A 26753-nucleotide genomic window follows, 5' to 3' on the forward strand; every position below is an offset into this window, starting at 1 on the left:
GCTCAACATTGTGATGGTAAGATTTTTCCATATCCTTGCATGTAATTGTAATTTCTTTGCTTTTTTTTTTTCTAGATAGCATTCATTTTATAGAATCTTAAAATTGTTACCACTAGTATCATAGTAGGTTTCCTTTTGTCCCAGATCTTTTCTTCACATGGGCACACACGCACACACACATTTTGATGAATTCAGTCTATTGTGAATGGAGGTGGGGAAGATAGGGTTGTATATTAACTGGGTTTTGACCTCTGCATAGAGTGTTGGTTGCTCAGTAACTGCAATGTGTTAAATATCCTGAAGATATTGGTGGACACATTTAATCACATCATCTTCTTTTCTAAATGGCTACTTTTTTTTCTTCCTGTGAATGAGATAGTGCATGAAACTTTAGCTGGTGGCATACCAAATCTGTATTCAACCTGTTTTTCCAGTTCTGGGAACCTGACAACTTTCCCTCATTCCATTTCCAACTAGTTGGTTTCTAGTTCTTGCCATATTGGTATAATGATAAGCATGAAGAAATCACGCATACCCAATGACAGATGGAAAAATTCACAGAAACGAACCACAACTAAGATGTGCATCAATTACATCTTAACTTGTTTTGAATGCAGGGATAGGTCATCAAATATTTTCTGCCAATGTTTTTGAAGTCTCCAAGACTGAACTTTATTCTTTTTATTTCTTTACTTAGCAGTGTTATTAATGTGTAATTCACATACCCTATAGTTCACTCATGTAAAAGATACAATTAAATGGTTTTTACTACACTTCTAGAGTCATGCAATTCCCACCACAGTCTCAGAACATTTTCATTACCCTAAAAGGAAACCCTATACCATTAGCAGTCACTCCTCATTTTCCTCCAGTCTCCTCCTCCCCTCTGTTTGTCTCCAGGTAGACAACCACTAATCTAGGTTTTGTCCCTATTGTTTTACCTTTACCTTTTATGGACATTTGATATAAATGGAATCACATGATATATGTTCTTTTGTCAATGGCTTCTTTCACTACATCACTGCTTTTTATGGCTGAATAACATTCCTATATATATATATATATATATATATATATATATATATATATAACATTTTGTTTAACCATTCATCAGCTGATGAATATCTGGATTATTTCTGTTTTTTGATTATTATGAATAATATTGCTATGATCACTTGTGTACAAATTTTATGCAAAAACATGTTTTCATTTCACTTGGGTGTATATGTGGTTGTAGAATTACTGGGCCATAGATTAATTCTGTTAACCATTTTTAACAACTAGCAGACTGTTTTCTAAAAACTATCTTACTTGCAACCAGCAATGGAGAAGTGTTCCAATTTCTGCACATCCTCACCAACACTTGTTATTATTGGTCTTTTTGGTTATATAGCTATTCTAGAATGTATGAGGTGGTATCTCATTATGGATTTGATTTGCATTTCCATGATGGCTGATGATGTTTAACATCTTTTCATGTGTTTATTGACCATGTGTATGTTTTCTTTGGAGAAATACCTATTCATGTCATTTGCCCATTTTTAATTGGGTTATTTGTCCTTTTTTATTATTAAGTTGTAGGAGTTCTTTATATATTCTACATACAAGTCCCTTCTCATATGTATGATTTCCAAATATTTTATCCCATTTGTAGATTGTCTTTTTGTATTTTCTTTATGGTATTCTTTGAAGCACAAAAGTTTCTTTTTTAATTGAAGTATATTTGACACACAGTGTCATATTATTTCAGGTATACCACATAATGATTTGACAATTCTGTATATCAGTCAGTGCTCACTACAATAAGTGTAGTCACTATCTGTCATCAAAGTTTTTAATTTTAATGAAATCTAATTTATCTATTTTTCTTTCTCATTTATTTTTTTGTGCCATTGAATTTGATTCTTTAATGAGATTTCAAAGCATTATTGGAATTGTTAATGTTTAAAGATTCTTTTTTTTTTTTCCTGGAACATAGTTCCAGGAAAAATAGTAAGCTATGTTTATTATCATTTTAGGGAAGAATTTGTAATGTTAAACCACTCAGTGATTTTATTTTATTTTTTTTAACTTTATTTATTTATTTATTTTGAGAAAGAGTGAGCAGGGAAGGGGCAGAGGGAGAGGGAGAGAGAGAATCCCAAGCAGGCTCCACGCAGTTGGTGCAGAGCCCTATGAGGGGCCCAATCTCACCAACTGTGAGATCATGACCTGAGCCAAAATCCAGAGTCAGATGCTTAACTGACTGATCCAGCCAGGTGCTCCAAGCCATTCACTGATTTTCTATATGTTTTGGGGAGGTTGGGATTCCCTCTTATTGCCTTTAGCTGGTTTGAAAGAAAATCTTTTCTTAAAATAAAATGGGTTTTTTTTTTCCTAACAAGAGAAAACAGGGTGACCAGGAGATGAATGACCTTGGAGTCAGCCACAGGATAAGAATGTTTGGTGGCTGTTTGGCATCTGGTTATCCTGGCAGCCAAGATGCAAAGATCCTAAGGGAATCAGTCTAGTAATATGTACTTAGTGATTCTGGGCCCAGGCCGGGCTAAGAATTATGGAAGGCTGACACACAGGCTGAGTTCTGTTCTGTTTAGGATCTCATAAAGTAGACAGAAGAGACATATCTAACATACAGGAAGCAATTATGAACAATCTCTCTAATTCCCGAGGTATCCAATTTAATGCTCAATTGGTAAGTCTTCAGTAAATATTTATATAATTACCTGAAAGATAATGTAGAATCAGGGATTAAATTGTCTGGTACGGAGTATAATTATGGTGTGACTTTGGGCAAGCCATCTCACCTTTCTGAGCTTTTATTTATTCATCTGTAAATGGGCACGAAAATACCACTTAGTTCAGAAGGTTGTCAGGAAGGGTAAATGAGACACTGCCTATGTAAACATGCATGTAACTATCAAAACTCAAAATTGTTATGAATGCAGGAACAGAGATAGCAGGGAAGAGTGGACTAGACATGGGGTTTGGAGTTAGAACCTGGTGAAAGTTCTGTATCTGTGTTCTCTTGGACAAGCCCTTGTTTGTAAGACGTACATTGTGAGATTTTTGTGTGGAATATTTTAAATGAGGTCATATAGACAAAGGTCTGAAAACTGGAGGATCTTTTAGGTGAAGAAGGCAATAGGTACAAAGCATTAAAGTGCATAGTTTTCCCAGTATGTAAGAAAAAAGTTCTAAACAAGCAGAGTTGGGAACACCTGGGCAGGGGGGAAGGACTAAATATAGAATCAGAGGACTTATAGCAAGCTCCATAGAAAATCAGAGAAAGACTATCTAATCAGCAACTATTTTTTTTGATACTTGTCTCAGGCTGGAGAGAGGGCGATCTGCTATATTGGGAAAACTCCTGTTATGGGTAAACTGGAAGCCTGGGTTTGGTTCTAGCTCAACCACTAGTTAACTGCGTGTCTCGGACCAGTCACTTAACCTCCCTGGGCCCTGTCACCAGCTGAGTTCCTCAAAATTTAATTTGTGTGACAGTAAGCTCCAGGCTGACCTAGTTTCCCCCACAGTGCCACTGTCAGACTGCTGCCGAGGTTTAGAAAACAAAGAATGTTGGATCATCTGGGACTTGGAGCGATTTTCTAATGCCCCCAGACTTGGTGCTTGGACCATCATTGATGGTTTATAGCAAAATATGTGAACACATTTAGATACCCAATTTCAGTCCAAAGTGGTACTTGGCAAGATGTTCCAGATCGTTCATATGTCTTTCTGCATCACAACAGACACTCCCATGAAATTGCCGCAACACATTTCTCGAACATTTACTATAGCATACATAAAGAAATTCCTCAAATCCCAAGTGTACTTGCACTTCTAGTTTGCACTAAACACAACTGACTAATTAGTTCCCAAATCAAGAAACAGACTATAACCAGGGCCTCAGAACCTTACTTACTTTCTGTTCCAGTCATTACCTCCCCCGAGGATAACCATTATTTCTACCAGCATAGAGTGGTTCAAAAATGTCAAAAAGCTCAATAAAAATAAGAATTACTGGGTCTTTATTTAGAGATCTTAAATGTGCATAAGTGTAATGTGCCTAGATAAATAGGTACCACACTTTTGGAAAATAACTTGGCACTATGTCTCAAGATGTGTTAACATGTTTGTTCTATTCCATTCTCAGAAATTTATCCGAGGAAAATCTGCTTAAAAGGATTATTTTATATTCATGAATATTCTCACTTAGTTATTGATAATTATTAGACCAGAAATAGCTTTGTGGATGTCAGACACTCAATACCAAATGAATCATTAATTAGCGTAATGAAGCAGTAAGCAGCTGTTAAAAGGGAAGATTCTGTAATAACAGGGAAAGCATTCATCTTGTAATGTCTAGGAAAAATTGCAAGTGTAAAATTGCACTATACTAGAATCTTTTCTTCATAAAACCCAAATGCACATGGACTAAAGCTGGAAAATAGTTATGAAGGGATGTTGGTTGCTTTCTATATCTGTTATATTGTAAAACTGTTACTGTGATAAAAATCCAATGGGCAAAATAAGAACATGTAAGCTTCTACATTTAAAATGAACATTTTATAACAGTACAGTCAGGACTTTTAGAGTACAAAAGGAAATCATAAGCCTATTTTTTTTAAATCTAAAAGTCACCCAACAGCTATGAGAATAATAAAAACGTTAAAGTACAGTAGCCTCCAATGTTGGCAATGCTTCAAGGCAATGAGCACTCTCTCCCCTAATTGATGGTGGATATAAAATTGCTACAATCTCTGGAAAACAAGCAAGCATTAACTGGTAAAGTAAAAATGCATGTGCCCTTGACCAACATTCTTGCTTGTAGGAATCTACCCATGTAAATAAAAGTACCAGGACTAAAAGATATCTGTATCAAATGTATCTGGTGGCCACAGCCTTGTTTGAAGTAGAAAAACAAGCAAGCAAGCAGACAAACACATCTGGGAACAACCTGAATGTTTAATAATTGGGCAAATTTTGGTACATCCATAAATGAAAGGTTTTGCAGCTATGGTAAGGAATGACTTAGATCTCTAAGATTGACTTGGAGGCACACTCATGAATGGTTGCCAAGTGAGATAAAAAGAAGACATATGTGAAGAATACAAATTTGCTTTGTAAAGATATTATAAAGTCATACACACTTGTGGGGCATGGAGAAATATGTGAAATTATTCTAGTTACCCGGGCAAATGAATGAACGGATATTGGCTTTTTCTTTTTTCTTTTCTTTTCTTCTCTTTTTTCTTTTCTTTCTTTTCTTCTCTTTTTTAATGTTTATGTATTTAAAAAAAATTTTTAATGTTTTTATGTATTTTTGAGACACAGAGAGACAGAGCATGAGCAGGGGAGTGGCAGAGAGAGAGGGAGACACAGAATCTGAAGCAGGCTCCAGGCTCTGAGCTGTCAGCACAGAGACCGACGTGGGGCTTGAACTCATGGAGTGTGAGATCATGACCTGAGCTGAAGTCTGACGCTTAACTGACTGAGCCACCCAGGTGCCCCAAATGTTTATGTATTTTTGAGAAAGAGAGAGACAGAGCATGAGCGAGGAGGGGCAGAGAGAGAGGGAGACACAGAATCTGAATCAGGCTCCAAGCTCTGAGCTGTCAGCACAGAGCCCTACGCAGGGCTCGCTGACCGTGAGATCATGACCTGAGCCAAAGTTGGAGGCTTAACCAACTGAGCCCCCCAGGCGCCCCTGGCTTTTTCTAAATGTATCTTTACATCCATGAATTTGAGTACATGTTATTGCATAATCTCTGAAAAGGAATTTAATTTAAAAAGATGTATTTTTTAAGTCGACGATTTTTCCAAAGCACTTATACTTGAATACTGATCAATAAGTCCTCTGACATAACACACTGTTAGGTATAGAAGTGTTACTAATGAGGCTATTTCATCTAATAGCAAATGGCATATAAGACCCTACATATGATACCTCTTGTGCAGTTCCATGAATACAAAAACCTCTAAAATAAAGGAAAACTGATTATGAATACTCATTTTACAGAATGTTCATTTTTTGTGCTTATGAGGACTATTTTTAGTGTTTCTTTTTTTAAGTAGAATTATATAGCATCCTTAATGTTTTCACTGAATATGACGTTTTCCTAAATGCTGTCCAAGAATAATGGCATGGGATAAAGTGAGTGAGAAGCATCTCTTGATTTCCTACATCCACAAATATTTGAGCCTCACTTTCAGCCGGTAAAATGCTGCAGTTCTTCCTTTCTTCACTTAAAATGGGGTGGAGCAGAAACTTGGGCCAGTATCCAGATGTGACCTCTGGCATTCCCCAATTCTCCAACCCTGTTCACATTGTCCAAACTTGCTTCATTGGAAGGGCAGGGCTCCCATCAGCCTTGTCTCCAGAAACCACCTGCTTAGTGGTGAAAGGTGCCATAAGAGCTCTTAGTCTTCCAGCAATTACTGTATAGGAACCACTAAGAACACAGAGAAAACACTTTGGTCCCCAGGGTGTATTGCAAGCACAACGGTCCTAAGATTCACACGTTCCTCTTGCCAAAGGATCGTCTGACCAAGGATCTTATATAGTCAGCCAAGAGGATTGTTGATACACCGATCAAATTGTTACCTATGGGCACAAATTTGGTTAATTTTTTCTTAACCTACATTTCTTTTTTATTGTTTATCATTCAGGTGACAAAAATTCTGACATGATTTCTGCCTCTTCATTCTCCAAACCGTAAGTCATGGACTCATATTATATATGGCACTGAGTTACAAAGTGCCCAAATCACAGAAAAAGAGGAGTTACTGCCTTGAATCTCAGGGAATATCTGACCTAAACTTCCTCTTCCTGTCCGCCCCCCAAGTATCCCTCACAGATTGTTCTTAACTAATGATAAAGCTTAGTTCTCAAAGTTTAGTAAACTACTTTGGAATTCAGCATTATAATATTTTAGGTTGTGAGAGGGAGTTGTCCTACAAGGGCCCATGCTTAATATATTTTCTATTGTGTTGAGAACAGATAGCATGAGATCTACTTTCTTAATAAAAATTTAGATAACAATAGTTAACTATAAGCACAATGTTGTACAGTACATCTCTAGAACTTTCTCATCTTGCTTCACTGAAACTTTTTACCCGTCGAATAGTAACTCTACCCTTCCTACCTCCTTCTAGCCCCTGGCAACCACCATTATACTTTTTTTGTGTTTGACAATCCTAGATTTCTCATATAAGTGGAATCACACAGTATTTGTTCTTCCGCAACTGGCTTATTTCCCTTAACATAGTGTTTTCAAGGTTTATCCAAATTGTTGCCCATAGCAAGAGTTCAATCTTTTTTATGGATGAATAATATTCCATTTATGGATATTTTGCACTTCCTGTATCCATTCATCCATTAATGGGTATTTAGGTTGCTTCCACATCTTGGCTCTTATGAATAATGCTACAATGAACTTAGAGATGCATAAACTTCTTTGAGATCCTGATATTCTTTTGAATAAATATGCAGGAGTGAGATGGGTGGATCATATAATAATTCTATTTTTAATTTTCTGAGGAAGACGCTTACTGTTTTCTATCACAGTTTCATCATTTTGTTTTCCCACCAATATTGTTCAAGGATTCCAATTTCTCCATATCCTTGTCAACACTGGCTATCTTTTTTATTTTTATTCATTATTTTTTTTGAAGATAGCCATTCTACAAGGTGTGCTCATCTTGAGTACTCTAACATCTTAATGTAATCTAGACCTCTCAAAAAGGTACTTTGGTTCATATAGCATTCTTTTTTTAAAAAAATAAAATTTAGGGGGTGCCTGAGTGGCTCAGTGGGTTAAGCCTCTGACTTCAGCTCAGGTCATGATCTCACTGTTGGTGGGTTCAAGCCCTGCGTCAGGCTCTGTGCTGACAGCTCAGAGCCTGCTTCCAGTTCTGGATCTCTCTCTCTCTCTGCCCCTCCCCCACTCACACTCTGTCTCTCTGTGTCTCTTGAAAATAAATAAATGTTAAAAAATTAAAAAATAAATAAATAAAATAAAATTTAGTTTATTTATGTATTTTTTGAGAGAGAGAGAGTGAGCAGAGGAGGAGCAGAGAGAGAGGAAGAGAGAGAATCCCCATTGTCAGCGCGGAGCCTGATGCAGGGCTCGAACACACAAATTGTGAGATCATGACCTAAGCCAAAATCAAGAGTTAGATGCTTAAGTGACTGAGCCACCCAGGTGCCCCTCATCTAAGATTGTTATGTCTGTTTCTGTGGGGGATCAAGGACTGGAACTTCTCACTCTGCCATCTTACTTATATGACTCACCAAGATGTTTCCTGGAACCATTTTACTTTTTATTCATTTATTTTTTTAAGCCTTTCTTTCTTTCTTTCTTTCTTTCTTTCTTTCTTTCTTTCTTTCTTTCTTTCTTTCTTCTTTCTTTTATTTTTTTTAAGATTCCTGGGGACCTACTTCCTGAGATTCAGATTTAATTGATATCAGTAGGTGTCTTTTTAATGTTTTATTTACTTTTTGAGAGAGCAAGTATAAGTGGGGGAAGGGCAGAGAGAGAGTGGGGGACAGAGGATCCAAAGCAGGCTCTGTGTTGACAGCTGACAGCAACAATCCTGACATGGGGCTTGAACTCACAAACCACAAGATCATGACCGGACACTAAGTTAGCCGCTCAACCGACTGAACCACTCAGGTACCCTGGGACCATTTTACTTTTAAGTGATCCTTTCTTTTTTTTTTTTTTTTAATGAGGCTAATTGAAATAAAACAGAAATATATCTATATTATAATTTTCTATTTTATGTGATATTTTATAACAATCCTATGAAGGAAAGATAGGCAGATATTTTATTTTTATTTTATGAATCAGAAAACTGCATCCAAAGAGGTTAACCTCATTGTCTGCCATCTTACTCTGTGAATGAAGGTATGCACACAGTTTTGTCTGGAAGTGTGAAAAGCAGTTTCCCCCATTCAGTAGCATATGGGGAAAGGGATGATAGTTCTGAAAACTGTGAGATGTTAATTGTAGCTATCTAAAGCCCAGAACCTCCCTAGTTTGGTGACTTTATTGCTGTCCTGAATTGGAGCAAAAAGGTGGGGCATTCTACACCTAAACTCTTATGTTTTTATCCATATGTATGGGTGCTTGTGGTGTGGTTTGTGTTGGAAACTGCCTGCATAAACACGCTCACCAAAGGAAGAAAATAAGGGAAATATATGTGGCAATATGTACCATATATATATATATATATATATATATATATATATACCCAAACATATATACATTTATCATCACATAAGGGGCACCTGAGTGGCTCAGCTGGTTGAGTGTCTTGACTCGATTTTGGCTCAAGTCATGATCCCAGAGTTGTAGGCTCAAACCTCTCATTGGGCTCTCTCTGTGTTGAGTGTGGAGGCTGCTTAAGATTCTCTCTCTCTCCCTTTGACCCTCTCCCTCACTCACACGCTCTGTCTCAAATAAACAAAATACATATTGTCACAAAAAAGCTAATCCAGGTTGTTGTGTAAAGGCAATAGTCATAGATATAATTTTTAAGTAGAATGCTGAAGAGCAGCAGAAAGGTTTTGACAGTAACATAATAAATTCTGTGGCTTCTTTGGTGATGGATCAATGCAGTAGAAATGTGGCACCTTCTCGTCAGAATCCACTGACATTGCACTACTCAAAGACATTATTGTTCCCATCTGGACTGGCTCTTTTTGTGAAGAGATTCACATGCCTCAGAGAAGAGGCAGGAGGAACCACAATGAGAATAAAAGGATGGAAATAACATTTTATAATTTATCAAGCTAGAGAATTCCACGGTTACACATTTTATTAAAGAAAAAAAAAGCACAGATTTTTTTTCTTTCTTAACCTGTATTTTAGATGCTGCAGCAGCGTAGGAATAAATGACGCTCATGCCAGTAGTCATTAAACGGTCCTTTTCTGGCTGAACTTCCCATGTTTCTACAAGAATGACAACTTCTTTCAAATTTCTCCTGAGTCTTTTTGGCGTGATCCTGAAGGTTTCTCAGGTGCATTCTACAGAAACCCTCTTGTCTCGAGGAAGGAGATGAGTGAGGACACACACTCCCCATCGCCTCCCAATGCTTTGAGTCTTTGTGCTAATCTATCCCCATCTGTGCTGGGGCATCACCACTGATCCAGTTCTTGCCAGTGTCGTCACAGAGGCAGCAGATCCATGATGCAAGGGTGCCAACATTGACACTGAAGGTGCCAATTCCTGGTCCTGCTGGCCCTGGTGCTGTTGGCTAATAGTTCTCTCAGTCTTGTGGAGAATATACTTGAAGTGATTTTACTTTTCCACTTTTACAGGAGTCTCTATCTACTATTGGGCCTCCTGTATACTCAGGGGCTATGCTGAAGTGCCTCCACCACCCTGCTACTGTTCTATATTCCTGCTCCATTACTTTTGAGCCAAAGTTATGGCTTGGACCTTGGAAGATGTCCATTAAAATCTATATTAGTGGCCCTACCTTAAAAGCCCTTCAAATATATCCAGAGACATACATAGTTTAGATTCAAACTGAGCCCCTTCTACACGGACTGGATTCTCAGTCATTTAGAAGCATTCCAGTTCCAAAGGCAAACTTTTTGAAGCCATGAAAAAACCAGAGGAAAAGTTGCCCAGTTAGAGAACCCTCACCTCCTGAGAGTTCATAATGAGTACACTTTGGAGGGATAAGCAATGGCAGTTTAGTCTCCTTATGATCTCATTCTTCTAGAAGGGTAAATTGGATCTGCCCAGAGGCCAAGCATCCCCTGGAAGAATCAGTGATGTCTTGGGATGTCAGTGACCTGGGGTGCCTCTCCTAGCCATTTCTAGAACAAGTGTGGAAGGTTTCCATTCTAACCATTAGCACTCTATGTTCTTATTGTGGGTTTACTGCCTTGTCAGAGAGGTGGCAGAGAAGAGGGTTTGCTTTTATTTTTTTCTATTTAGCCTATTGGTTTTCCCAAAGAGGCTGGATTTCATTTGTAATTCCATAACTGTTTAGGCAGGAATGCTCTTAGATTTCACTTGGGGACTAGAGGGGAAAGAGAAAGATGTGAGTCTGGAGCAACTATTTCCACCCAGAAATTACTTTTTGATGTTTGGAAGCTGGAGAGCCACATGTGTTCCATCTTGTACCTCTTGGACACCATACATCCCAAAGCCAGTCTTTTTCTGACAACTACTCTGTCAAATGCTGAACCGTTCCATCAGAGAACATCCCTCCAACTTAAGTGGCATTGCTTTGAAATATTTCTTTGCAGTCCTCAGATATAAATATCTAAAAATTTTCCCCAGATTCCCTTCCCTTGATACTCACTGAGTTTGTGCTAATCCTGCTTCTTACCTTTAGCACCTTTATAAATAACGTGGAATGTGTGCTATCTCATTTAAATCTTAAGTGTCCTGATCACCATTGTTCCAATTATCATTGTCTCAGTTGTACATGGAGCTGTGAGTGTCCTTGGGCAATAATTTGACTTGTCTGATCTGATTCATCCTTGTCTCACTCATTGTTCTGAAACCTATGAAAGGCATACAATGGGGTTTGACAAAGGTGTGCTGAATAAATGGGCCTCAGTCTATTCATCTGTGAAGTGAGGAGGTTGAAGCAGCCTGTTAGTTCTCATTCAGCCCAAACATTTGAAGACTCTCTAAGTGCAGTTCAGCCTAGCTGTTTAGGGTACTGTGCCATGTGTTGTATAGAAAGTTAGATGAGACACTACCTGCAATTACTTTTCTACTTTAAGCAGAGGACATTGATATGCACATTTACTTAATGTCATAGAATGAAGACATGTTCATTATACACAGAACGAGCTTCAGGATAAAAAGTTTGTAAAATATACAGATATTTTGAGAAAATTCTTTAAGAAAAATACTAAAAAGATGATGAAATTTTTCTGTGTTAAAGTGACCAAGGCTCAGTTAGACTCTTCCATCATGCATGAATAGTGTCTAGACCATTTTACCCAACCTCCTTCAAGGCGGGTTGTTTGGTATCTTGGACTGTTATTTGTAAGCTTTCAATGAGAAAAAAATATATACAAATATGTTAGGGAGCTGGTTCTGATTTGAGATGCTTGGGGGACGAGTTGCACACCTTTGGAGACAGACCAATATGGGCTTGACTTTTGCATTTGATCTGGTCCTTACAAACCCTGAGCTCTCTGCAATTCTGAGACTCAGTTTTCCTGTCTATATAATTTACAACAAATATACTATTTCTCCTATGTTTCCAGACTCTCTGGCCTATTTACTACACTTTTTGCCAACTAACAAACCCATTGTTTTAAATTTAATGCCTATGATTTGAAAATAAAACTGATATACTGTTTTAAAGTAAGGTTATCCTATGGTTTCCACCTTTTCAAATACCCTATAAATACAAAAGGTTTCCATTTATGGATGTGAAATGCATGATAATGGGGTGTAAAATAGTGTACTTAAAGAGAGGACACAAACTCTACAAACTGACCCAGAAACGCTCTCAGGAACTATGAGTGCTTAATCTTCCCTAATTTAGAAAACATCATTGAGGAAAAAGTGCAAAAAAAAGGTTGGTTTTCCTTCTACTGGGTTGACCTATTCTGAGGATCCAGCAGCATGGAAACAGAGCCCTCAATCTGTCCCATCTTCTACGTGTTTACATGGGTCAGTTCTGGGTAACCTCAGCCTTCCTAATTTGACTGTGTATGGGATCTTATTGATGTAGCAGAACCCTCATTTTTTGCAGTTGAAGAAACCACGGTTCAGAAAAGTGTGTAACTTGTGCAGGAAGAGTACACGTGACTAATGGCAGAAAGAGGGTAAGAAGCTCTTTCTCCTGATCCAAAGTCCAGGACTCAGGACCATGCCTATTCTATGCAGAATATAACTCTGTAAAGAGGGATGATTTAAATTCTCATCCATATTCTTAAAAGGAAATAAAAATTCCTTGTGTGCGGTAGCAATAACTTTGGGAAAAGTCCCTTTATGAATTCGTCTAGAGCCGAATGGCTGATTCCCTAAAGTTCCAGGGAGAGGTCTAGTGCCATAAATAACAAAAACAAGAGGCTTCCTGATGAGAGCCCAGCTGTGAGTATGTTCTGGCTTTGATATTAATTCAAGAAGCTAGTCTGAGTCAGAGCAATTGCAGCTGAGATAAGATTTAGCCTAATGAAACCCTTTGGGGAGTGCCTCGTGCCATTTCCTGTGCTGTTTATGTTTTTGACTTGTGCAATCCCACAAACTATGTTAAATACTTCTTTTGTGACGTAGCCATGTTGATGCCATACATCCAGAAGTCCTTACAGAGAAAAAAAAAAGTCTAGAAGCTTTGTACTTTCAGGAGGAAGACCGGCTCTTTTAAAATTATTATTATTATTTAAAGAATCATTTACTACCATTTACTCGTTTTTTAAAAATGTTTGTTTCTTTATTTAGAGAGCACCAGAGAGCATGAGTGGGGGAGAGGTAGAAAGAGAGGGAGCAAAAATCCCAAACAGGTTTGGCATTGTCAGCACAAAGCCTAATGCGGCACTTGACCCCAAGAACCACAAGATCTTGACCTGAGCTCAAATCAAGAGTCGGATGCTTAGCCAACTGAGCCACGTAGGTGCCCCTACCATTTACTCTTGTTATCAAAAATGGTTCAATTCTTTTTGCAAAACGAAAACAAAATGACACGTACTGGACATGTACATCACATTTTTCTTCCTGTGACTCTAGCTTACCCCCACCCCACTAAAAGAAACAAAAATTAAAAGCCCAACAACAACAAAACAACTCTATATGACCACATTTACAGAAAATGACACCAGGATACACTTTTTACAAAAACAGAAGGAGGTGTCATCTGCTCTGTGTCCAAAGATTTCTTCTCCATGTCTTGTACCAAGTGAGTAACAATCATTGAACAAGCTGTGTGCCAAATCAAAGCGTAACTTCTGCATATGTCAGATCTCACGAGAGACGGTGAATGTAGGAATTTTTCCAGCAGTATGAAAAACTTCAGAAAAAAGAAAAGGAAAGGTGTTAATGTGGGTGTGCTCCTCAAAATCCAAGTGTTCCTAACATGCCATGGCCAATGCTGCCCTTGCTACTCAAACTGCAAAGCCTGCTTAGATTATATACATGATGCTCAAACTCCTATATGACCAATGGCGAGAAGAAGCTAGAGGCATTTGCTGTGCCAGAAAAGACCTTGCAGCACACCAAACTCACTTTGGGCATTAATGTGACTAACATTGCTGTGCCTAAAGCTAGTACCAGCACCATGTAATTAATGTGACATGGTCCCCAGTACCATTTTTAGTTGCCAATACATGATGATGAGAGTTTGGACGAAGCTGTAGACATGAGATTTAACTGTTCAGAGGTCTTTAAATTTATCTCTGGTAGGGAAATAGCTACAGTTTTACTGCAGCTATGTTTTGTTGGTTTAACTTGCCAGCACTGCTGAATATAGACCACTTGTATCAAGTGTTTTCATTGCTGAGTTACATGTACTAGTGTTACGGAAATAGTTTTCAGATAATGGAGGAGTAACTCTACAACTCCGTGTCCTTAGTTTGAAGACTGGCTGTCTTTTAAACTTGATTTTATACTATTTTTCCTTTGGCTATGGCATTCTTGGTCATGCAACCAATAATCCCATCTCCTGGTCTATGTATAATTCTAATAGTTATACCTTGTAAGAGCAGTTACATATGGGTGAATAAAAGTCTGTTTCTCTGCTGTTTGATGGCAGCCACTAGCCACAGGTGGCTACTTAAATCTAAATTTAATACAATTAAAATTAAATGAAAATTCAAATTCACTTCTTTAATCACAAGAATCACATTTCACATGCTCAATAGCCACATGTGGCTAGTGGTTCTGTATTGGCTAGTGAAGACCTGGAACATTCCCATCATCACAGAATGTTCTATTGGGCAGTGCTGGTCTATTTAGTAAAGACTAAGGAAGCAGGGTTATGTAATTGACCAGATTACATTAGATATGCTAATTGACACTTTCTGACTGAAATAATGAAAATGATGGATGGAATTTTTCTTCTTTTAAAATTTTTTTAATGTTTATTTTATTTTTGAAAAAGAGAGAGAGAGAGAGAGAGGAAGCAGGGAAGGGGCAGAGATAGAGGGAGACACAGAATCTGAAGCTGGCTCCAGGTTCCGGGCTGTCAGAATGGAGCCCGATGCAGGGCTCGAACTCACAAACTGTGAGATCATGATCTAAGCTGAAGTAGGATGCTGAAATGACTGAGCCACCCAGGTGCCCCAAGAATTTTTCTTTTTTAAATTTAAGTGCCTTACTGAGCTGGTGTTTAAAAAAAGGCATTTGCAGTTTTCAAACTGAAGTGAAAGCAGAAACGGTATGAGTTAGATTAAATGCCACAGCAGGAACTTCTCCAGGAGTTTCTAAGAAACTTGAGAAACTGAGTTTCTGATTTGGCTTTATGGAACAGAGGGCACAGGAGGCCGATCTTCGGGCCCACCCAAAGTAGAAGTCTATTGGGACATCTCACAAAGCTGGGATTCTTAAGGGCTATTCCTTTGGAGGGAAGGTGAACTAAAAAGAAATTTCACCCTGAAGGAAGGAACATAGATAAAACTTGGTTTTTTTTGTTTTTTGTTTTTACGTTGGTATAGGGTAGAAAAGAAATCTCTAAAAATATGTGAGCCAAGGTTTTAGTCCATATTCACACTCCCTTTGTGATCTGGAAAATTTCAATCAGATAAGTTAATTGAAGTGACCCCATTCTAATAATACTCTTAGGCACCTGGTGATGAAAATGCATATCCTTTCTGTAAAACCTCAAATTCAAACTCACATTAAATAACTCCCACACAAAAATTAGATGAAAATGACCAGCTCATGGTCAAAACATCACAATGCACAAGAAAGTGAAGTTCACATTCATTTGCGATAATAGAAATACAAATTAAAACCAAAATGAGACAAAGTTGCACTCTACCAGCTTGATAAGATTTAAAACTTGATGATAGTAAGTGATCACAAAGATGTAGAAAGATCAGGACTTTCATCCACTGTTGGTTTGGATGTAACGGTACCGCTTTGGAAACCAGTTTAGTATCAAATATGGTATTGAACCTATGCACTTCTGTAATATAATAATCCACTTCAAGAGAAAATTGTGCACATGTGTAACAGAATAGGTATATAAGAATGTTCATAGCTCCATGATTCATGATAGCCAAACATCAAAGACCACCTAACTTACATGATAGCAGACTGAATCAATAAATTCCAATATAGTCATGCAATGAAATGAAATTCAGCAGTGAAAATGACTAAATGAAGCTACACGCCTCAGTGTGGATGAACTTTGAAACCAATGTTGAATGCAAGAAGCAATCTTAGAACAAAATTTATCACGTAATTTTATTTATGTAAGTTCAAAACCAAGCAGAACAAAATTATAACCATACATAACTTAAACATAAAGGATATGTGCTATTTGTACATTAGAGATACAAACATAGATGGGGGAAAAAAAGCTGAAAGAAAAGAATGGTTAACACACCATTCAGAGGTGAGAGAGGAATATCATATGGAAGAGCTACTCAGAGGATCTTCTAAAAGACTATGTCTTCAGTGTCTTAAACTGGGTGATGGAAACATAGCTATGCCTTAAAGTACATATGTATTGCATATCTTGCCTATTTGGTCTATTAAATAACAGCGAATGTTGTGAATGAAGTACAATACAAAGGATCATCTGAGTAGTAAGAGGCAGTGCTGGAATTGTCATCCATATCCGCCAGGTGAATTGGCTGCTCCTGTCACATACATTCCTCAGCGCATATTCAAAGCAGTGATTTTCCTTCTTCACCTCTTTCTCTGCCATCAACATTTCTTAACATATTTTCTTTCTTTTTTTATAATTATTTTTACAATTTTTTTTAATGTTTATTTAGTTTTGAGAGAGACAGAGTGCGAGTCGGGGAGGGGCAGAGAGAGGGGGAGACACAGAATCCGAAGCAGGCTCCAGGCTCTGAGCTGTCAGCACAGAGCCAGTGGGGCCTTCAGACTCACGAACCAGTGAGATCATGACCTGAGCTGAAGTCAGTGCTTAACTGACTGAACAACCCAGGTGCCCCAACATTTCTTAACATATTTTCTATCTTCCAGAAATCTGTACACATCTCTTGTCCTGTAACTACAGTCTCACTCCCTATTCTCTTCAGTGTTTTAAGATAATACAATCACACACGTACATACAAACTGACCCAATTAGATAGAGATAATTCAGGCCACAGAAGAGAACTTAAAGAAACATACCAATTTAAGAAGATATTGTATCCATAAATCAAGAACGTAATGCTATGAAAAGGAACAAAGTGTAGTAAATGATCCTTTTAAATAAAAAAAGGAGAACATAAAAAATTCTCAAAATGTAGAACATGAAAAGGATATGGAATGTTTTAGAGAAATCGAAACAGAGATCTATCCAAGAGGTCTAACAGCCAGCAAGTAGTAGTGCCCCAAAGATAGAACAAAGCAGATAAAGGAGTCTAAATTATCTGAAGAGCAATGAGTATTTTTCAGAGCTGAAGGGGAATAGAGTTATTTGAATAGAAAAGCCCCTCATCCACATTCTGATTATGAAATGTCAGAACACTAAGGATAAAGAGAACAAAAGGAACTTTTGACTACAGAATTATTGGAAATATCAGATACCAGAAAAATAATGGAAAATAATCTGCCTTCAGATTTCTCCATCCACTCATCCTTCCATCCATGTGTCCATCCACACATGTCAACTCATATTTCCTGAATTTTCTTTTATGATATCTACATTTCCTAAGCTATTTCCTTACAGTAGTTATCATGTACACTTTAAGGAGATCAATGATGTGTTTTCTTTTAAATATGAACAATATTATTAACTCTTCTAGTGTGGCATTTGCTTTTATGTCTTATAGTAGGAGCTGTTTTACCCCAAATTCCTTGCAATTTGTTTTAGCCAAAATGAATACTTACAATATATGTGATTCTGAAACTTACTTTTTTCATTTAACATCTAAATAATACACAGTGTCAATACAGATCTAATTAACTCCACCTCTTAGCTATCTAATATTTCCTTATAGACATTTACCACAATTTATTCAACTGCTTGCTCATTAAGAGTCATTCCACTTATTCCCAGTAACCCTGTGTTAGTATCTTAGAGTATCAGAATCCAAGAGAATTGACAAGTATCCAGAGTGGGTGGGGAGCTGGTGAGATCCAAATTATCATAGTGTATTTCAAGAGTTTGTACTGTGTGTGTCACCCTCTATCTGTACAGAATTCTGGCATCTCTACACAGAACTATCATCTGCTTATCACTGGAAAATATATCTCCGGGTGACAGCTTAGCTTTTCTTCTAGGGAAAAGGTACATGATGTATACATGATGCGAGGCTGTATTTTTCTTCTCAAATGGGATTTCAGTTACTCTTAACTCACTTCTGCTTCCCAAGTAAGTCACAAGAATGACAAATTCTACAGATTTCTATCTTGCTTTAGAATAGGAAACATAATTTCTGACTCCCCAAACTGGTAACCTTAAGTATATACCTCTTAGAGCTTATCTGGGTGAGAGATGGTGAATAGTAATTAATTTTGTTTCCTAAGCTAATTACAGAAAGTTATATGCTGCTTTTTTTTACATGAGCTCTACCTCCCAAGCAGATAGAAGGACACGCTTCAGCAAGCACTATATTACCTCTCAGTGTGAGAAATAAATGTAGCCAAATTGGTTTTATTTCCAAAGCAAATTTTGTGAACCATGAACTTAACTGAAAAAAAAAAAATTCTTTAAAGAGTTTACCGTGAATTCTTTTAAATGTATAAATATGTAAAAATGTATACATATTTGAGCATAATACTGGCTTTTTCTGCATCAGGACTTTAGTCCTTTTCATTATAGATTTTTTGAACACATCACTGCTTTATCTTTTTCTATTGACTTTTCAGAATTTTTGGCCATAATTTAGTCTTTGAGATACAGGTTAACCGTCTAATATTCATTATCTCTTACAAAAGTCATTAATTTTTTAATCTAAGCTTATTATTTTATCTTTATGATAGGTTTTTATTGGCATTATTGCTCACCCTTAGACCCTTTGCAACCATTATTTCCGCTATTTTATTTTGATTGATTTCTCAGGTAATGTATTGGTTTTTGACAATTGTGTGAGATGTGTAACCACCACCAAAAATAATATGAAGAACATCTGCACCCCTCAGAAAGTTCACCCACGCACTTTTCCAGTCCATTTCCAATGTCTCCTTTTATTTCCTTCCCCTCAAACCCACTACTTGATTTCTATTTCCACATATTAGCTTTCCCTGAATTTGGATTTCAAATAAATGTGATCACCATGGCACATACTCTTAGCTAGCCTTCTTAACATTATATTTTGGAGATTCAACCATGCTATTGTGTCTATCAGTAGCTTATTTTTAATTGTAAAATAATATTCCATTATGTATATACTACAAATTGTGTATCTAGTTCTTTGCCAGTGGGCATTTGGATTGTTTCAAGCTTTTCAATATATTGAAGAAGGCTTCTGGCAATATTCTTATATAAGCCTTTTTATGGACATATGTTGTCATTTCTCTTGGGTAAGTACCTGGGAGTGAAATTACTGGGTCATAAGGTAAACTTTATAAGAAATTGCCAAACAACTTTGAAAAATGAATGTTCTACTTTATACTCCAATGAATAATATGCAAAGGTTCCATTTGCTTCACATCTTTGCAAGTATTTACTCTTCCAGTGTATCCCATGATGACTGGTTATTCTACCTTTCATTTTGATTTTTTCAGTTTCTCCCGCTCTAATTGATCCTAAACAGTACTCCAAGGTTCACTGTCCTCAGGCTCAATTCTAGTGAAATAATACTCAACTCAAGTTCTTTTAATGACAAAAACATGGAATGTTAGGCTAGTCTGACACGGAAGGTTCTCTGTGATCTGACCCTTGCTTAAATTTTTAATTTTATCTCCTAATCTCTAATACACAAATTCCACACACCTCACATTCCAGCCAAACTAGCTGTAGCTGGCAGTTCCCCAAACCTGCTAGGTGATTTCTCCCTCTGATTTTCTTCACACTGTTCCCCACCCTCAAACCCTTCCCTGACATTCCTCATCCCCCACGCCTGCCCATTCCCCAGCACTCAGCTCACATTGTAACCTTTTATGACATCCACTCCCCCAACCACGAAATTGAACTTGAGAACACTTTTAGAATTTGATTTTTTTTTGCCTTTGTTTTAGGATGTTTCACTTTCACCTTTTATTATAGTTCATTTACTATATATCTTTGGGTTCCTTCCTAGTTGCAAGCTAGTTTGAAGCCAAGGATACATATCCTATTTCTTCTCTGTTTGCCATGGCCCTGAATCACTCTTCATGGAGAGACTGACTAAGCTGAATGAGCTCTAAGTGGAAATATGAGTGCTGTTTATGATCAGTGGTGGCCACTCCTTTTTAACTGAATTTTGTCTTGTCTGCTTATTTAAAACTAGTTATTTAGAGAGGCTATCAGACCTACTTACCAGATGCTGTTTGTATAAAAAGCGGCAGAAGTGACAAAAATGTGGGCTTTGGAGTCAGACAGACCTGTGTTTCTGCCTATCAACTGTGAGACTTTGACAAGTCACCAAATACTTTTGGAGTTTAAATTTTTTCTTTCTTTCTTTCTTTCTTTCTTTCTTTCTTTCTTTCTTTCTTTTCTTTTCTCTTTTCTTTTCTTTTTTCTTTGGTGAGAATGATTGTACTTCATTGTCTTGTTGTGACAATTAGATAAAGTAAGTTCTCCAAGCATGTTAGAGTTTTCTTCTTTTCTTTAATACAGAATGTTGATCCACAGATAATACTTTAAAATTCTCCTTAATGATTGTTCTTTATGTAAAATTTAAAAGAGTTAGGAGGACATTCATTATGGCCCCATATTGGCAACAATGAACCAAACCTAAGGATCATGTAAGTTACATACCCACTTTCTAAAAAACCACTGGGACTGAGGTAACTGGATGGCTCAATCGGTTAACTGTCAGATTCTTGATTTCAAGTCTCACAAAGGGTTCCGTGCTGACAGTGTGAAATCTGCTTGGAATTCTCTCTCTCCCTATCTCTCCATCCCTACCCACCGCCCCCCCCCCCACTCTCTCTCTCTCAAAATAATTAAATAAACTTAAAAAAAGTTAAAAACAAAACAAAACAAAAAACACTGGACCAGGCCCTGCCTCAGTTGAGCAAGAGGAGACATAATCCCTACTATCCAAGAGAGTCAGCCAATGTTCCTTCCCATCTTATTAAAGAATTGAGAAAAACAAAAAAAAAGAATTGAGAAAAGTGTGGATTCATAAGAAGTGTGGGCATCAGCCTGGTGTAGCAAGTGTTCATGATAAAGATGCTTTCTCATGTCTAAAGACAAGTGATGGGATTTCTAAGAGAATCACACATAAAGACCAGGGATGCCTGCAAAAGAGAATGCTGGATCTCTTTCCCAGATAGGCAACTCCCAAGGCAAGTATACTTGCAATCTGCCCCATAGCCTAACTGAAGAGGGAGAGGGAAGACAAAGGGGCAGGATAGACAGCAAGGACGAATGGTGGAGATGCTCACACTTTCACAGTTAGGATGCAGAGTTTCCTATGGCATTACAGAAAAAAAAAAAAAGCCAGTTTTGCATCATCTAGTCAATTATCTACTAAAGACAGTTGCTCAAAGGCAAAGGCTCCTTACTGCAAGGTGTGTCGTTTTCCACCAGGAAAGGATGATAAGGGAATGTGGATGTGAGCCACTACATGAGCAAATTGTGTCGTAGGAAGAACCCCAATTAGGCCTTCCAAAGATTTTGTGCATGCAAACTGTGAGTCAGTGTCAGAATCTCTTTCACTTGGGGGCATGTTGGTGGCCAGTTTGGGGCAGCTCAGAGTCAGCAACAACCACAGAGAAACAACAAACATATCCAGTAAAAAGGCATTTACCATTCCCCCTGATCTCTTCTTCCTCACCCAACATCCGAGCAGCTGGAGACTAGAAAAAAGAGAACCATGAGGGATTCCAGAGATGGACTGTGTCTTCCTATTCACCAAGTTCAAGATGCCAGAGCAGCAGGAAAGAGCAGACCACAGTCTCATCCATTCTGAAGATTCAACCTTTAGAGAGGGGGTAAAATGGGATTTAAATAGGCACTTCGATAAAAATATTAAAATGAATAGAATCTTGGTAATTGAAGGTAACTAGAAAATCATGGAATCTGCCCAAGAGATACCTAAGGGACTAGACGGGGAGCTGCAGCAGAGCTCCAAAGGAGAGGCACAGTGTGGAATCAGAAAAAATTTTCTTGTTTTTGTTCCACTCTGTTGAGATTTAATGAACTGGCCAACAGTGCATTCAAAATAATAAAATTTTCACAAATTACCCCTGTAAGTAGTCAGCAAGTTACACAAAATTTAAGAGGACATTTAGAAAAAAAAAAGTTTTCATTATGATAAGTTACCTGAATAGGACACATTTAAAATATTGATGTACTGAGGATAAATTTTACTGAGAAGAGATTTCATATGGACTTTTAGCAGGTTTTGTTTTTCTTTTAATCAGTTTTCTTCTCTTCTCTTCTTTTTCTTTTCTTCTCTTCTCTTTCTTCTCTTCTCTTCTCTTCTCTTCTCTTCTCTTCTCTTCTCTTCTCTTTTATTTATTTTGTGAAGCAGATTCTGCTAGTTGCCTCCCAACAGCCTTGATAATGGAGTCCATTTTGTTCAAGTCTGAGCAGTGTCATGCCCCCTGGGATGGATCTAACCAATCTAAACCAACCATAAGGTCTCTATTCCCTTTGTTGGTGATTGTTTCAGGAACAGGCTGGCCAGTAAGTTGTGCCTACAACTGCTGGAAGATGTCCAGAAGAGGTTTATTTCAGGCCTCCCAAAAATCCACAAGAAAAGACACCTTCTCCCTTCCTTCCTTCTCTGTTGTGTGGCAAGGAGGTGGTTCTTGGAGCTACCACACGCATCTCATGTTCACAGGGAAAGGTTCTACTGACACTCTGCGGAGGGCAGGCTGCAAGTGGGAAAACATTTTCATCCACAAAGGCACTGAGCTGCAGAGCCAGACTGTGAGTAGCCTTCATGCAGCTGGCTTGGAGACAGGTGGCCTCCCCTTTGTGGATCCAGGACATGGATGTCCTGCCTCTTGCGCAGGAAGCTCCAGCAGACACACTGGGCAAGGGGCCAGTGTCCTCCTGGGCCTGGGGGCCACGGTGGGAAAGAAAGACAGCTCCTCAGAGACTGGACACTGCTCTTAGCAGAGGCCCTTCTGAAGTTGCCAGAGCTCAAGGCAATCAGTTGTGATTTGCTAGTGCCCACAAGCCAAAGATTTTTGGTCCGCCCAGAATGAAGAAGGCCATGGTCTCATCCAGGAAGAGCATCCGGGGCACATGGCCACTGTGGTTTCTGTATCTAAATCTGAGGGTCTTGAGGGCCTCAAAATTTCTTCTGGTTAGAAAAAGAAAGTTCGATGGGCCAGGAAAGTACTGGCATGACTAAGCTTGGGCTGACATCTTGTGGTTGGGTGTGAAATAGGCGCTTCAGGAAGAAATTCCCACAGACTGGGAAAGAGTGGGAAGATAGGGGCCCTGAGAATAGCAAATATTAAGAAGCAATTAGCTGGGGGCTCATGGGTGGCTTAGTTGGTCAAGCCTCCAACTCTTGATTTCAGCTCAGGCCATGATTTCACGGTTCATGGGATTGAGCCCCACATCGGGTTCCACACCCACAGTGCTGAGGCTGCTTGGGATTCTCTCTTTCTCTGTCCCTCCTCTGCTCACACACTCTCTCTTTCTCTCTCTCTTTCTCTCTCAAAATAAATAAACATTAAAAATAAAAAAAAACCAATTAACTAAAAAACAAAAAATTGCCAAATGTTTTCTGATTTTATGATGATATTCTTTAACTGAATTTTAAAATGTATCTATGAAAATGTAATATGCAGTATTATATATATATATATATATTTGCTAATCTATATGGAAAATTATATATATATATTTGCTAATATATATATATTTGCTAATCTATATCTATATATATGTATATTTGCTAATCTATCTATGTATATATATATATATCTGCTAATCTATATGGCAAATTAAATATATATAATTTGCCATATAAATGGCACAGGTAGAAGTTATCCAAGAAAAGGTTAGTTCTGCATCCAGTTAATTTCTAGTACATGGGAGATCCTCTTTCCTTTACTTTTTGGTGGTCCATAATCTGAGCAGCCCGTAGATGCTGGTAGGTATTCCTGAGAACACTGAAGAATGTTAGGATGTTCCACAGACCCACCCATGCCCTGGTCACTTTATGTTCTAGGCTCAGGCTCAGGCTCAGGCTAAGTCCCTTCCCTCTGTCTCCTCCTGCACGTCTCTGACATCTTTTCCACATTGTAGTTATTCCCTCTGGTCTGTTTTGCCAAAGAATGTGGACAAAGAGTCTCCCTCCTATCATAACTAATAAAAGGGCTGCAGATTAAACAGACTTTCCTGACACTTGAGATAACATAAGGGAACTGCAGTACACAAAAGGAAAACTTGAAAATAATACTCCAGCTTTTATTTTCCTGGAATTCACTACCTGCTTTTCCCCTGTGATTTCTCTACTGGCCGTAGCTCCTAGCTTAATGCCATGTAACCAAGTCCTGCCTTTTGCTTCCAAAAGGATCCAAAGGGTTTTTAATGTCATCTGAGTGAAAGACCCTGAGTCCTGCCTCTGGTTCCGGAGGATGCAAAGGCTCAATTCACATCATATTAATTTCTGCAGTGGTACATCCAGATCATGAGGATACCAGATGCTTTCTTGTTGAGGGCAGAGGAAAAGGGGTGATTGATTCAATTCAATTCAACCCCCATTTCAGGTTTGGTATCTGGGAGGTGGCATGGGGGGTAGTTCTGGGATACTGGTCATGTTCTATTTCTTAATCTGTGTGCTGACTCCATGTTCATGTTTATTTTGTGAAAATCCATGCAGCTGTACTTACTACATTTGCACATTTCATTATATGTTATTCTTCACCAAAGAAACTTTGCTTGAAAACTCTAATACCTCTGCACATTCGCCAGGACATAAATACACAATGCAGGAGGTGGCACTTGTGAAAAGCATAAAAATCAGTTTTAGAGAAATAAAGATGCCAGCTTTCCCTATACATTTGAGTGCAGTATAAGTGTAAGTAAATGTGTAAATCTGCTTTATGTGCTTTTGCTAAAGAAAGTGGGTCAAAAATCTACAAACATGGTAGACTTCTCAAAGACAATGGCAAGTGCCGCCATTAGGAAACACTCAGGCTAGTTCTATACTTAATACTCTCCAGAGTAGGAAGTTAATGTGGAACCAATTTCAGGGGACAGAAATTAAAGAAGAGATCTAGTTGTCATTATATCTGCATACTATCGTTATAGCTGTGTTAATAGTTATTGTTATGTTGATGTATTATCGGAAATACCACATACTTTTTAATATTCTTAAAAGTCATAAAGAACTTTAACTAGTATCTTCTCCAAATTGGCGGTAGCCTCATAATACAGCCATGTATAGTGGGAAGGAGAAAAAAGAAAGGAGAAAGTGGGTCAAATTCATACCTTTCAGCAGTTGCAACATGTCAGGTGAACCACATTATCTCTCAAGCTGCTTCCTCACCATCTGACCCGCCCACCCACCCCAGAGCCTGGCAGTGAGAATAAAGAAAATGCTGCACACTGAAGTCCTCTGTAAACTTCCTTCACAGGGTAAATCTTGATGATTGCAGATCTGTCTTGAGAATGAAAGACCAAATGAGTCCATGTTCTGTAACCCTAATGGCAGCTTCAGATTTCCAGCACTTTGGTGCCTTGCTAGATGGTCTCAAGGAAGCAGTGTTGGCAAAATTTGATTGCTGCACCCCTATATCCGTAGGAGCATTATTTATAATAGCAAGACATGGGAACAACCTAGGTGTTCATCGATGGATGAATGGATAGAGACGTTGTGGTATATATATACAGTGGAATTTTATTCAGCCAGAAACCACAAGGAGATCCTACCATTTGTGACAACAGAGAAAGACAAATACTGTATGATCTCATTTATATGTGGAATCTTCAAAAAAATCATAGGAAAAGAGATCAGACTTGTGGTTACCAGAGACAGAGGGGGGTGGGAGGAAGGGAATTGGAGAAAGGTTGTCAAAAGGTACAAAGTCCAGTTATAAGATCAATTAAGTACTAGCTATGCAGCACATACGATGACTGTAGCTAACACTGATATATAGGAGCTATATGTAGTTGAGAGAGTAAATCTTGAGAGTTCTCATCACAAGAAGAAAATTTGACTTCCTTCCCCACTTTAAAAGAAGTATCAGATGCCTCCTCCAAAAGCCTTCATAGGATGAACATACTTATTCTTGGATAACAGCATATCTTGCAAGATCTTTTCTCCTCTTTTTACTGTTGCTATATGAGAAGATGGATGTTAGCTGAACTTATTGAGGTAATCATTTCACAATATGTAAATTAAACCATTATGCTCTATGCCTTAAACTTATACAGTGATGTATGTCAATTATTTCTCAATAAAATGGGGAAAATGTAAAAATTCAACTAGCCTTTGATTAATGGTGCTTAATAATCTGCCACATGAAGTGATGTGTATATATATATATATATATATATATATATATATATATATAGCTTGTGCTGCCTGGAA

At 38.0% G+C, this 26753-nt stretch overlaps 1 pseudogene; it reads left to right on the forward strand.

The window, feature by feature from the left end:
- Positions 1-14137: 14137 nt before the first annotated feature.
- LOC112869590 (large ribosomal subunit protein eL31 pseudogene) overlaps positions 14138-26753 on the forward strand; it is a 46202-nt pseudogene continuing 33586 nt past the window's right edge.

Source organism: Puma concolor, chromosome A3, assembly GCF_028749965.1.
Source record: "Puma concolor isolate L17-30 chromosome A3, mPumCon1.1.hap2, whole genome shotgun sequence".
Taxonomy (NCBI): Eukaryota; Metazoa; Chordata; class Mammalia; order Carnivora; family Felidae; genus Puma; species Puma concolor.